The 14,097-nt window shown below is 40.5% G+C and overlaps 1 pseudogene; it reads right to left on the minus strand.

The window, feature by feature from the left end:
- Positions 1-14,097, minus strand: part of LOC144272389 (dynein axonemal heavy chain 11-like) — a 188,209-nt pseudogene that overhangs the window by 48,897 nt on the left and 125,215 nt on the right.

Below are 14,097 nucleotides of genomic sequence, written 5' to 3' on the forward strand. Positions count from 1 at the left end.
TCCCATTGAAATCAATGGATGTTAAGTGCCTAACTACCTATTGACCTCTAGCGCCACCTCCTGTACTGGAGAGGCCAAGACACCCGTCCCATACCAGCTAGGCACTCCCCCTGTACTGTAAGAAACCTCAGGCAGCATTACATCCCCTTTGTGCTGCTGGAGGGGCTGAGCATATGGCCCTGAGGGTTATGGTATATATTTAACACACTTTTTAAAAATATCAGGGAGCGTTGGAACTTTTTTACTGGAATAATTTTTGCTTCTCTCTGCCCACTGAGTGCAATGATCCAAACTGTAAATCCCTCAGATGCAGAAATATATGGCTAATTGAATTTTACAGACATCTAAAATCATGATTTTGAAGTTCAATGTCTCTGAACTTTCCAGGGTTAGAAGCAGGAGCAGCATGCCCCCTGGAATAACTGGGTCATTGGTCCGAGGCTCGGTGTGAGACCAATGTAATTTTTGGCAATTTTGTTTTTAATAAAAGGCAGCTGTCTGAAGGGGGAAAAATAGGCAGACAGTGAAGAGATAGAGAAGAAACCCCTGTCTGTGATTAATCCACGAAAGAAATAGTTCCAGTTCGCGTAGGTTAAATAATGACCTGTGGACTGCTGCCAGAGCCAGTGAACCGCTGGTGAGCTGATGAATAAGAGCTGTTTGGGGAACTGGAAGTTGCCTGGGGGCAGTATTAACTTACCTAAGCAATTTTCTCAAGATTTCATCGTATGAAATATTACATGCAAGAAAATGGAACTCGCTTTTAGTTACCACTTTGCCCCGTCCCTCGTTTTCTACTCCTTTTGTGACACGTGCACCCCTTCCTGTGCCCACACAGACCAGGTACGTTGTGGCTGAATTCTAGTAAGGAGAGAAGAACAAACTGCAGGTAAATTTAGAAAGCCATGCAGCACTACTTCCTTTTCAATTAAAAGTCCAAGACAGTCAGGGCCCCTGATGTGTTACCTTTCACTTGACTACCCGCATTTTCAACTATCTGCAAATAATGTACTAAATGGATAAAAGATACGATTTTTTCTTCTTTCCCCTGAGTTACAGATAACAAGACAAGTCCCTTCCCTTACAGTTTGTGCATATCAATGTGATTTAATGTTAAAAAATACTAATAATAAATTGGCCAAATCTCTCTCTCTGTCTCTGTATTTTTAAAACATTGCCCTTTTCAAAACAAGAGGAAATTCAGTATAGTTTCAGTGCCACAGTGATCAAACAGTGTCACATCACTATGGCAATTGCTGCCCAGGCCAGGAATACAGATCAGCTTTAATTGTGCAACGCCTTATTGCTGGTGCATGTCAATCAGAACCTATGAATTGAGAAAAATTTGCTCTGTTCATTCTGTTAAATGATGTATCCAATTAAACCTGTTAGAATTCATGATCTTCAGTCAAGGTTAAATGAAAGTAGTTACTCCTGTCAGCTAGGTGATTAAATGCTGCCTACATCAGGCACATTTATGTGCAAAATTAAAATTTTGGTATAAAGCATGAATCTTTATGCATGCCAGTTAATTATCTTGCGGTTCCTCCATTTATTAAATGCCCACTGCATTTCTTCTTAATCATCAACGTCCTTTCAAAACTTATTTCATAGTCCACATTATGCCAAATTTCAATGTTTAAATGAAATGCTTTATCAATGAAAACTTGCTCTTTTGAAGGATTTGGCTGTTGCTATGCTACTAAAGATGGCCATTATTAATAGTTTTTTAACCATTATGCAAAAGATCTAGTTGTGTTGTGTTGTATAATTCTGAGTGACTGTGATAGGAATCCCTTGTGTTGTTGCTGTCGGTCATTGCCTCATTCTCTGTACCTAGCTGGGACTTGTGCTGCATATCAGCCAACTCCAACATACACCAAGACAGTAATATACAGTGCTACAAAATTAGTATAAACCTAACTGCTCTGGGGCCAGTCCTGACTCCCTACCCTCCTATGTGGGAATGGAAGGCCTTGAACACAAATTCAGAGTAGTTTCTCTGTATGGGGGGAGAGAGAGGGAGAGGAGGGGCAGGATCTGGGGAGCCTGCAGGATATCCATAGCCTCTGCATGTCAGATAAGGATTTCTTTCGAAGCAGGGCCAGTGGATCCATCAGCCAAACATCCACACATAAAAGAGAACATACCAGCTATGGGGTCTACACAGCCTAGAGGAGGAGCTCTGCCGCTGCTCCATTTTATGGGGTGGATAGAAGACTTTGCTGTCTCTCCCCGCCCCCCACCCCACCCCACCGCACAGTCTATTTATTCCGGCTGTATGCTCTGTCCAGGATTTGCACAAAGTCATTCACTGTACCTCAAAAGTATTGTTCGAATTAGGAGCAAGAATTATGTATTGTATATTTATTCTTGTAAAGTCCAATAAAGCCAGGCTTTGAATGCTGCATGCAGTGTAGAACCAGGATACAAATGTGTGTAGTGATCAGTCAATACATCTTTAACTAGAAACGTATACAAAAAAAGACTGTGAAATACTCGTTTAAAAAACTACAGCGTGGCACTAACTTTGCTATTACAAGGGACATTTCTTCCTAAGGTCTGAAATATTCTAGGTGGACATTTATTCCTTTTCATTCTGAGACAGTGTTAAGAACCCCTCTTACAAACAATCAAAATTAAAAATCTACTATGCCTCTTCCCTGACTATTAATGAATAATATTTAAATCAAACTGGGAGATAAACTAGTACTCTACTAAACTGGTACTAAAAAGAAGCATGCCGCTGTTATTAAACGTAAATGGCCACAGTAGTTTTCTACTTGTGGAGTGTAATAAGTGTAATTTTTATTCACATGTTTAAAAATACAGCTAGATAAAATAAATATTGAGGGTGGCAGAAGGAGTGCCACCAATGGAAAGACTGTTGAAACCAACTTGCCGGTGTGTACAGCTCTATCTTTGACGGTCCTCAGAAATTATGGAATGCTGGTTTGAATCTTAAAGGTGATTGATGTGATTTGATTTATTCAGGATTACACCAGAAAATACCTGTTCAGAAAGTATTTCCACAGAAGCTTACACAAATGGCAGTGTTCTGTCACTCAACATATATCTCTAGGCATTCAGTAAGTTTCCTACACAAATCTTTTGTGGACTGGAGCCTGTAAGTCAGTCAATTCTCGCTGAACTTTGGCTTCAGCTTTTTTGAGTCCAGCTAAAAACAACGTGTTTGTCTCTTTGAAAAAAATCTCTGAAGCTTCTTGATCCATGCAGCAGCACACTGAAGGGAAACTATCACAATTGTATTTCTGGAGTATCTGAAAAATGGAAAAGGTCACTCCACTGAAGCTGCCTTGGAAAACATCTGGAGCTCGAAGGAAAGGCTTTCCTTTGCTCTCCCCCTTAAACAGCTAAAGACAAAGCCCTCCTTCCGGTCCCAGGCGCAAACAAAGGTCCCTCTCCTCTCCCTTATCAACTGAAAATAATGGATTTTTCTCTCTTGGCAGCCAGGAGAAAAAAACCTCTGCTCCCTCCTCTCTCTGGCAGTTGTTTACAGCCACTCCACACCAAAGTTCAATATTTTTAGGTATCTAAATATAATGCTGTCAGCCACTGTGAATAAAGGAGTATCATCAGGCTTGTAGACAACAGAATCCTCACCAAGCCTTGCAGAGGGTGGTGACAAGCCTTGAAAAGTGAACTGGAAAATAACCCTTTCACTAGCTTCCCAGAAGGCTGATGCTGAAGCTCCTGGATTTGGCTCGGCCTGTCTAGCACATAAATATTCTTTCTTCTTCTTCCTCCACCCACACTTAGCACTATTCCACTCCTCCAGACATACACAGAGGCCGGGAATTGCAGGCTGTATTCTACAAACCCAGCATGTCCTTTCCATGGTTAACTGTTGCCATGTGCATCAGTATGGATTAGTACTTTAATTGGATATTTCTGCTCAAGTGCTCCCCAGCAGAAGATCTCAACCTTTTTTTGCTGTGTCCCCCTTTGGAGATTCATGTCCTATGCATGCCCCACCCTTTCTCAGAAACTGTATTTCCATGGAGGTCTGGGGCCTAGGATCCCATCCCATTCCTCCCTGGCCCAGGACATGCTCTGGGTGGGAGCCCCAACAGGACACAGGGCTGAGCTGCACCCTCTTCTCGTGCCTCTGTCCCAGGGACCCCCAGAATCACTCACAGGCCTCAGGCTCCTCTAGCCCTGGTACAATCCCCAGCATGCATGAGCCAGAGCCTCTGCAGGTAGAGAGGCAGGAACTACTTCCCCAGTGGGCACATGCACAACAGCCTCTGGAGAAGCCAGCGAGCTGGAATGTCTCCCCCACCTCCCAAACAGAGAGAGGCCACTCCCTTCGCTCCTCATCCCTCCTGCCTCCTTGTTCTTCCACAGCAGAAGCTGGGGCAGGAGACTCAGCTAGTGGGAGGCATTCTTATTTTATTGTAACCCTTCTGCCAAGTGGAGTCAACAGCAACCAGGGCCAATATCCAATATCTAGGGTTTCCTTTTCAACAACACAACACAGAACCAGCTCGAGCCCCGCCAGCTGCCGTTCCGCTGGCTGCTCCTCTGGCTGCCCTGCCAGTCACTGTGCTGCACACAGTCACCTTCTGCTGCCACCTGCTTCTCTATGGTGACCTCTGTAAATTGAGGTTCCCCCGCAGCTCTGTGTGATTGTCAGCTCCCAGTGGGGAAACTTCACTGTAGGACAGAAACGCTGCTCCACAACAAGTGATTCCAGCTCTAATGATCACTTAACAAAATGAAAAGACTCCTAAAGGAGCCCTACTTAGCTCTGTCTTTGAACAGTGGGGAGGGGCAGGTTAACTTTTGCATGGGGCTCTGAGCTAGAGCCCGCACCTCCTGGCAGAGACACCTGTCCCCACCCCTGCTTACTTTCAAAGTGGTCTGCATTTGAGCCCCTGGTTTAGCAGAGTTCATTTCAGTTGAGGGTGACCCCCTCAATCTGGACAGGCTAAGCACAGTTCTAGTGCCCTTTACCGATACAATAAAGATAACATTTCACTACCCCTGTATTCAGTTTTAAATTTTTTATTAACGCTAATGTTAAAAAAATTATGTAATACATAGGTTGAGAAAAGAGTGTTGGTACATCTGGGTATAGTCCTTAGATTATCCACAAATACAAAGTTTGTTTTTAAAGTCATATGATACATAGAGTACATAATGAGCAATAACCCAAATTTGGGTGAATAGATTTAACAATACAGTTTAGATATTAGAATCCAAATACTTGGGTATATCACTCATGAAAAGTTGTACAGCGAGTTGGTTGTGGAAAGCAAAATATAAAAAATGAGTGGAGACTGTCCCTCACTAATTGAGAATTAGGTAAATTGTCCATTTAGAAAATACAATGCATGAGGAAAGTATTTCAGTTAATTCCCTGACTGATTTGTAACCCAACATTAGCCAAAGTTGATCACTTCGGGCAACACAGCTCTGTTTGCTGGATACCTAGGCGTAGTAGGTGTATTCATGTAAATACAATCTGCTCCTGTAATCTTTCCCCCACCCCAGCCGGGGGAGAGCTCATTCACCCTCTGCTTACATCATCAACAATAATTGGAAGAAACAAGAAAACATTCTTAACCAGTCACCACCTGATAATCTCATCATGATCCTCTCCCCCAGTTTGAAAACCCACACTCTACGATAAAAGAGTTGACATGTGGTTTAAAGTGTGATCATTAGGTTTCAGTGTTATCCCACCTCTCTCGGTTCAAGCTGTGTCTCTACAAATTTAAGGAATGCAAACCCAGCATCGATTTATATTTGGAGTAGGGTATTTCACAGGCATAAGGGTTAGGAACTTCTTTAATGGCAGATTAAATTGTGCAGAAACTGAGTGACACTAGCAGGGAAGAAAAAACAACCACTTAAATACGCTGTGGGTTGTGCATCACAGCTATACATGTACACAGGAATATTTGAATACATATATGTTTATCTGATTTCATATGCTGTTTTATTTCTCAGTCTGATCTACACATATAAAAGCAGTATTTTATAGTAAGGAGAACATCAGATCTATGAATTCCACAAGAAAATCACTATGTAGTTCTTTATATTTCAGTAACTTATGACAAAATCGAGAGAATTTTTGCTTTAGGATTTGCAGTCACTTTCAGTCAAAACCTCACTTATAGATAGAAGGCTATTAAGCATATTTGTATCTGGTAATTCCATATTCTTTGTTTTAATTTTTGTGTGTGTTTTGCCCCTAAAAACTAAACAGAATTAATCAAGGAATGGAATGGAAGGATTTTTTTTTTTTTACTGAATATTATAAATGAATTGAACAAAGATTGCTAGTGTTTGTTATTTTTCTTATCTGTACACATGAATATGTTATATACTCATTTCCATTGCAAATGGTACATCAAAATGATCATAGCAAACTGAAATATGTCGTACATTTCATTATTTAATTTCTTTGAAAGTATCACTCACAAAAATATTCAGTTGTCACTGTTCTTGAACTAAAGCTTTATGGTGCGATGAAAGACCTAAAAGTGCTAATGGTGTCAGTCCAGAATAAAAACAGGCCACAAGCTTTGGAAAATTATTATTTGTATTTAATTAGCTAGAATCCTAATCAAGTTCAGGGCCAGTTGTGCTAGGTGCTGCACAAACACTTAATCACTCTGCTTGTAGGTTATATTCCTTTCCCTTACTCTTTGTATGGCAGGGGTTAATCCAGATCTCAGAATGGCATTCAAAATAACAGTAGGGGAAAAAAAAATCTGCTACGGATCATGGATTGGAGTTCTTCATCACAATGTTAAGAAGGGCCTATCAATCAGAATAGGAGAAACAAGACTGGGGAATAAATATACAATAGGGAAGATAAACACATCCTTTTGGATTTAATAGGACCAACATCAGTGGGAACTCCACACATATATCTCAGTGCATAATTGAGTGCTAAATTAATTATTGTAAACAGCATATTGGACCAAACCCTACAATCCTTACCAATGAAATAAATGGGAATACTTGTGTGAGTAAGGACTGCTTATTTGCCTTACCAAGGGATTACATGATCAGGTTCATTTTTTGGAGGATTATTGGACAAATGCTAGAAAAAACACTCTCTCTTCTTTGACACTTTCTTTTGAAGTAAAATAAACAAACAAAGAAACAAAACCCACACACACTAGATAATTTTGAGTTCAAATGTTCATTGTTCCTGGGTGTTTTTTAAAATTCTTTTTTAAAGCTAAATCGTCAGATCAAAATGGAGTGAAATGTTCATCTACTGGTGTGTTTTATAGCTTGTTTTTATAACTAGCTTTGTTACTTAGAAATGTTACAGAGGCTAAAAGAAACTTTGTACTTAACTAGTCTTTATCAGTCCAAATAGACACACACTCAAGTTTGTTGTTCTGTAATACTGCTGTGTTAGCAATTCCCTGAATTTAATGTCAAATAGGAGCCAAAGTCACATTAACATGAAAGGGAATTTCTGGAGGGTGGCTGAGTTTGTGTGTTTTGGAGGATGGGATGGTGGTGGTGTTAGTTATTTGGAGCTTTAATTTTCAGGAAAAATTAAAGCTAGAAAAATTCACAGTTTGTTGAGGGAAGGAGCCCTTTTCTCTGAATACTTTTATTCTAGTCATAGAAATTGAATCTTTTGCTATATTTGTTCACATTGATTTGAGCACATTATGTTGTGGGGTAAAGACTGGTAATGTGGGAAAGATGGTTTTAATAGTGTTCCCATTTCAGGTTAACATTTATGGCACTGCATCAACCACAGTGGAATACAGCTAACTACTATAACTACTAACTGGTGAGTACAGAGAACCAAATAATAACTAAGCCTAGTTGGTCTACAATTATTAAGACATCTTAAAACATTAAGATATTTATGGTCAAAGTCAAATGTAATTTTCAAGACTGAAATATATGTTGAGTCTCCAAATTTTGTTGCAGCACACTTCACCCACAAGGGGGAAAAACCAAAAAGATAAACACGGTTAATTTAAACAATAAAATAACCTACTTCAAGCTTCTTTTGAATAACTGAGTTTTTCTGTTGCAATGGCAAGATCTGCATTGGCTTGAGGCAAGGACTGGAGTTTTAGATCCACCTCACAATACACCTAAACTGTAAAACATTTTCAGCATTTTAAAAGTGAAATAAGTCATTGTTTAAAAAGATCATGGATGGTTGGCACCTATATTCTTGATCACACCAGGAGATTGATAAATTAAGATTGTTAATGAGGAATAGTGAATAATGAATTGGAATTAATCTCCTCTTTCCTAGAGTCAAAAAGTTTGGGGGAGAAAAAAAAAAGAAACCCCAAATAGATTCAAAACCTGTAGAACCCTGGACTCAAAATATTTGGCTCATATAGCCCCCAGATGTTTCACCAAGAATTCCCACAGTCTTCCTCCAATCAAAGTTAATAGGTATTTTGGATGTCCAAGGAATGAAGGATTTACTCTTTAGACGCAATAATTTAAGGGCCCAGTGTTGCAAAATGCTGAACACCCTCAGCTCCCAGTGAGTTGGTTCAATGAGACTTGGAGATGCTCAGCATCATGCATGACTGAGCCCTTATGTAGCACCCATTGACTGTACCCGTTGACTTCAGTGGAAGGTTTTGTCTAACTCAGAAGTGTAGTATCAGCCCTAACCTATTTATATATTCTATTTCTGTTCCAATTCTACTCTCATTTACCCTCACGTGACAGCATGGGCCTCCACGCAGTTGCACAGAGCTCAATTTGGTGGTCTATATTTTATAATAAAACCAATAGCGAATATAATTCTGTACCTGTTCATAGTATTAACCTTTTACTAAGATCTTTTGCACAGAAATGTAGAGTAAAAATAAGGAATTTTGTTCAAAGAAACAACACTATTGCACTGCCCCAGGATCAGCCCAGAAAGGAGATTGTTCATCTGCTACTCCAGGGAGAAAGTAAACTGCAGCAGGTCTATTCCTAGTGCAGTGCAGTGTACTATTCCCAGCAAGCCTGTACAGCTATGCTTCTTGGTGCATTGGAGAGTGGAGCTAAGGCACTAGCCAGTCCCTGCCCCCTTCCACTCCCCTGTGCAAGGGGGGACATAATGGTCCTGTACATTTATTTCCCTTCTCCTGTGCTGCCACCCTAACCTTGCCCCTCCTTCTGCCCCTAAATCACCAGGCTAACTGGGCACAATTTGGCCCTATGACAGCTGACAATATTACCTTACAAAGAAATGCTCAACAATTCATAACAGGCTTGTACGAATGCATACTTACCTTAACAAATACATTTCAAACATTCAATTTGTTTACAGAATTATATTATGAATGCATTTATTTGCCTACTAGTAACACAGTCAAATGTTTTTAAAAAACCAAGAGAACAATTAGGAGCATTAAACCCTTATACAAGCTCAGCAGATATGGCAGCAAGAGATCATCCACCTCTTCAGTGTGTGCTTTATTTAACTGGTTACTACATTAATAATATTAAAAGTGCACCAGTTCACAACGAAGAATCTTACAGCAAATAATGCTACAAAATCTAGGTTTTTACAAACTGTGCTGCATACAACACAGGGAGAAAAAATGCCTGTTTAAAAAATATTGTAAAAAAATAAGGCCCCAAATCAGGTTAAATACATACATCTTTTTGAAGTGCCACATGGTAGGAGAGCAGATTGATAAAGGACAGAAGAAATGCTAAATATGCAACATGACAAACAGTGAAAAATTAAGTATTGTAACTAACATTAATTACACTCTCGTAAGATGAATAGGCTGCTCATCATTAATGAGAACGTATACCTTTGTCTAAGTTTCACATCTACCTGTGATAAATGTGCTAAAGCTGATAAAATTCATCATAGTAACATTTGAATTAACAGCGCACTAATAGATTGACATGCGAGTATGAATAAAGCATTTAATCATAAACACTGTACACACCCGAGAGCAAATGTTCTTTTATGCATATATCAAACAAAATGGGTATGATGAACATTACAATCTTATTTTTGGTTATATTGAGATAACCTCACATTATTGCCCCAAATATTTATAACCCAGGCTATTAGATAGTTTGAACAGAGTACACTCATAGGAGAGATTCAGGCAGTTTAATCAGAGAATGATAATCTCTGAATAGAAAGGGTGGACTTGGGCTCAATACAAAATACCCAGTGACTCTTTCTCACAAGACAGGGAGGGAATATTCAGACATGCCTCATATTGGGCAAGATCCAGCTCCCACAGAAGTCTGTGAAGCTTTGTCTACACCCAGGGTTTATTTCAAACTATCTTTAACTTGTATAAAATGACTTATATCCATACAGCGCAATTCTTGACGTGTATTAACTAGCCAGTTAATACGTATTCTACAATCCGCTTTGAATGTGGTTTAATTCATTGCGTATTGTTCACAGGGGCACAGCTTTACCTTGCATTAGCTTTGGCAGCCTTCCAAATGCCATCATACAATGCTTTCCATTATGCCAGGACTGGCCTGTCTGTTTACCTGCATGCCTTGCACTGCTCTAGAGTCATCCTGACCAGATGTTACCTCCCCATTTAAATGGTGGCACAAAGCCAAGATTGGTCCATTTGTTGCTGCACACCCCTGGAGTCATATATATTATACATTGCTATTGCTGCACTATAGCACAGGCCCAGGAGACGTGCAGAGGACCTGGATCTCCTAACCCAGTGGGGAGAGGTAAGGGTGGAGGCAGCCCTTCCCAGGAAACACAGAAATAAAGAGGTGTAAGAAGCAATATCTAAGGGCCGGATGAGAAGGGTTACTTCCAGGACCCTGTGCAATGCCAGCAAAGAGGCTCAGAAACACTTATAAGAAAACCAAATACAAAAAGAGGCTCTCCAGCACTGCTCCTATTGAGAGTCTTTCCATTGATTTTAATAGAAGTTTGATAAGGCCTACTGCCCATTTAAGTCATTGGCAGCCTTTCCATTCTCTGTCCCTCATAACTCCACCCCCCACTCATGCTTGGCTTGGCTTATGTAGCCGGGGACTGAACTTTCCCTGCCCACAGAGAATGCAGGCTTATCTCCTGACTCTCTGCTTTCAGTGATTTCCTCTTTGTCATCTGCTGGCACCTCTCTACTGCACAGGTGTAGCTCCCAGTTCTTCCAGCAGCTCTAGAGGCAGCTTTAGGGGGTGAGAGCTGGAAGCAGCTGCTACAATTGAGAGAAATAACTGGCAGGGAGTAGTGGGAAGGGTAGTCTGACACATAATCTTGGGTCAGTGATGGGGACAGATGTTTTCCAGGGATGGTTCCAAACCTGGGCCTGTCCTGACCAAACCAGGCATATTAGCAGGTGGCTTCCCTTCTCTTCCACATCCCCTACTTACTAGAAGGATCCATGCATGTGGTAAGCCAAGGAAGAGGGGGAGCCAGGATGGTTTGATGCCTCTCTGGTACCTCTGTGGGGAATGGAACAGGTACCATTGGTGGGTGACTGCTTGAAGAGAATATGAAGAGGAGGTAAGCAGGTGGCTTAAAAGAAGCCACTAGCTACTGCCTGCTCTCCACAGAGAACATTCTGCAGCGAGAGCAGGAGTCTGGCAGTTTCTCCACACCAAGTGCGCCTCTCCTCCAATCCATGTGGGCTATTCCAGCTGCTATCACTATTCTCCTGCCCCAGTCTCATGGAGGCCTGAGACAGGATGGGAAGCAGGCAGCCACTGGAGTTCAGAGCCTCCCTTTGTTTTTCCACAACCCGTCCTGCACACAGACTGATACCAGCAGCCACACATAGCTGGAACCACTGCTGGAGTTGGGCACTCCTGCCCCAGGTTGGGCACTCCTGCCCCATTTACTGTACATTCTTACGAAAAGAAAACTTGTATTCCTCATTGTTCAGTGCATTACGGCATCCCATTGGAATTCCACATCACAGCACAGGTATAACTGGAGCAAAGGGTTTCTCTCTTCTCTGCGGGTGAAGACTGAGGCACATAGAGTAACTCTCATTAATGCTAATCACATTTAGATACATAAATCCCTTGTCCTAGAGCAATAAAACCAGTGATTACTTATTAAAAAGTTTGAAACATTATCCACTGTACTTTCATTTGGCACATCTAAAACATGCTATTTAGTGAACTCACTAATAGCAACAATTAGCCCCTCTCCAAACCAACAGAGGCAGTATCAAAGCAAAGTCCACACACAGAGTAAGCATGCAAAATTATTTCAACATTGCTAATGTGGAGTTGTTCTAGCCACTCATCTGATTAAATATAATTTACTGCAGGTTGTTCACACAATACAAGTGCATTGGTGGTTTTTTTGAACCATTAAACTATTAAATATATTTCAATTTCAAGGCTGTCCCTGGCCCAACTCCTACCCCTGGTCCACCCAATCTCTGCCCCCTCCTCCAGGGGAGACTCTGGGGCCATGGAGTACCCTCTGTAGAGTTTGGAGAACGGTAAGACTGCCACATTGAGACAGCTAATCCGTCTGCTTTGATCAGAAAGGGAAGATCCATGAGGGGATCTACGGGAGGATGACCAGGCCAATGGAATTAGTGAAAGTGAGTGGAGGATCATGCCCTCCCCCAACCCTTGCTGTCCTCCCAGCATCAAGACTGTTTACTTTGACTTTGAGCACAATATGGTTGGCAATTTCAACCTCCAAACAGTTTACACTACCACTACAAAAGGCTAGAGAGGGGCATGCATATAGTCTAGCAGCCAGAGTGCAGAACTAAACACCAGGGACTCCTAAGGTCTGACTCTGATATGACTCATTGAATTATCTCGGACAAATCAATTCACCTCAGTTTCCCCCATCTCTAAAATGGGGGTAATACTATTTGAAGTGATGCTGGATAGTTGGAAAATTAATTATCTTACAATTTAAACTTTTGTAAAGTGCTAAGCATTATCATATTATATGGCAAGCAAGCCACTGTAATACAGTATTATTGCTTCACTAGCAATTGTAGTCAAATATAACACTAATCGACTATGTATTTCCTATTAATACAAATGCTATTCATTCAATATCAAATTAGCACAAGTTTTTCTTTGCATTTGGAGTGACAACTTATTGATCTGCTATTTCATGTACCTAAGAAAAAGATTTTATTGATTCTCCTACACAGATTTGAAAGCAGGTATGTATTATCATCATCCTCATTTTACTAATGGGGAAACCGAGGCACAGAGAGGGGAAATGACTGGCCCAAGGTCGACCAGCAGGCCATTTGCAGTGTGCAGGAATAGAATCTAGGTCTCCTAGGTCCCAGTGGCCTATTTGTTGGACTACACTTACAAGGTCAAACCCTTCCAAATAAAGAAAGATGGTAAAGTTACCACTATGCTTGAATCTAGATTTACAGATATGACATTTTAAAAAAAGCATTTTCTCATATACTTTATTATGGCTATTGACAAGAAGTAAATTCTTTTGCATTTTCAGAAGAGTATGGCTGAAAGAAGAGAAATTTTTAAACTATAAATTAAACAGATTAATACTAGTTTAAAATGGAATCTAATGATATTAATAACCCAAGCACAGAATCTGATGACTGCTAAAGATTTTGTACACACAAATTCTGGGTTGAACTCTGGGTCACTAAGATAATCTTTTTTTTTATAGTCTTAACTCTGATTTCACGGGTGTGTTCCTTATCAAAATGTACAAGATTTTGGAGGAAATCATCTACCTAGAAAACAAAGAAAACACTGTGAAGATGTATTAATCGTGTAGTACAGGAAACTCAAGGAGCTTTTAGCACCTGCCACAAAGCACAAGCCCAGTAGATCTGGGTCAGTTTGCAACGGTATTTCCTCATTTGCTGCCAGTACTTAGAGAGGGTCTGGGGAGAGTGTCATATTCACAGTTCAGCTATGAGAGCGAAGCAAACAAAGATAAATTACCAACACTTAGAAACTACACAAGGGCACGTAGTGGAAGCCCTTTTTTCACAAACCTCTAGGTATATCCACATTCTAGAGGTTGATAACAAATGGCTCGAATCTATTTTTGTTAATCATTTTGAATGTTAACTTAGATAAAGATTTCTTATTTGTGGAAACCTGTTCTTCTTTCTTAATATTCTTTTCACTGAGGTTAATCAAGACCTGACT

This window comes from Eretmochelys imbricata, chromosome 11 (assembly GCF_965152235.1).
Source record: "Eretmochelys imbricata isolate rEreImb1 chromosome 11, rEreImb1.hap1, whole genome shotgun sequence".
NCBI lineage: Eukaryota > Metazoa > Chordata > Testudines > Cheloniidae > Eretmochelys > Eretmochelys imbricata.